Here is a 596-nt window from a genome sequence, read left to right as displayed (position 1 = left end):
GGTTTCCCCATTTAAAGTGTCCCCATTTTCCCCATTTCTCCCTTGATAATAACCGTCAACTATGGTCCCACCTCTCTTGAGCTCCTTTTTTTTTAAAAGGATTTGGTGCTAGGATCCATGTATGAGGGAGAACATACATTGTTTTTCTGAGTCTGTATTACTTCACTTAGTATAACAGTTTCTAGTTCCATCCATTTAACTGCAAATTTCATGATTTCGTCTTTCTTTACTGCTGAGTAAAACCCCATTGTATAAATGAACCACATTTTCATTATCCACTCATCAACTGAGGGACACTTAGGTTGCTTCCATCTCTTAGCTATTGTGAAAAGAGCAGCAACAAACATGGACAAGTGTCTCTGAAACAGGACGAGTCCTTTGGGTATATGCCAAGAAGTGGTATAAACAGGTCATATGGTAGGTTCATTTTTAGTTTAAGAGTTCTCCACACTGCTTTCCATAGGGGTTGAACAATTTTGCAGCCCCACCAGCAGTGGATGAGTGTTCCCCTTCCCCCACATCCTCTCCAACATTTGATATCATTTGTTCTCTTGATCTTAGCCAGTCTGACTGGGGTAAGGTGAAATCTTAAAGTG

At 40.4% G+C, this 596-nt stretch overlaps 1 pseudogene; it reads right to left on the bottom strand.

Annotated features, from left to right (window-relative positions):
* Positions 1-596, bottom strand: part of LOC103745356 — a 5,252-nt pseudogene that overhangs the window by 3,635 nt on the left and 1,021 nt on the right.

The sequence above is a fragment of the Nannospalax galili genome, unplaced genomic scaffold, assembly GCF_000622305.1.
Source record: "Nannospalax galili isolate Female #2095 unplaced genomic scaffold, S.galili_v1.0 scaffold302, whole genome shotgun sequence".
NCBI classification, from domain to species: Eukaryota; Metazoa; Chordata; class Mammalia; order Rodentia; family Spalacidae; genus Nannospalax; species Nannospalax galili.
The sequence above is the reverse complement of the archived record's forward strand: the minus strand, read 5'-3'. Positions and strand labels throughout refer to the sequence as shown.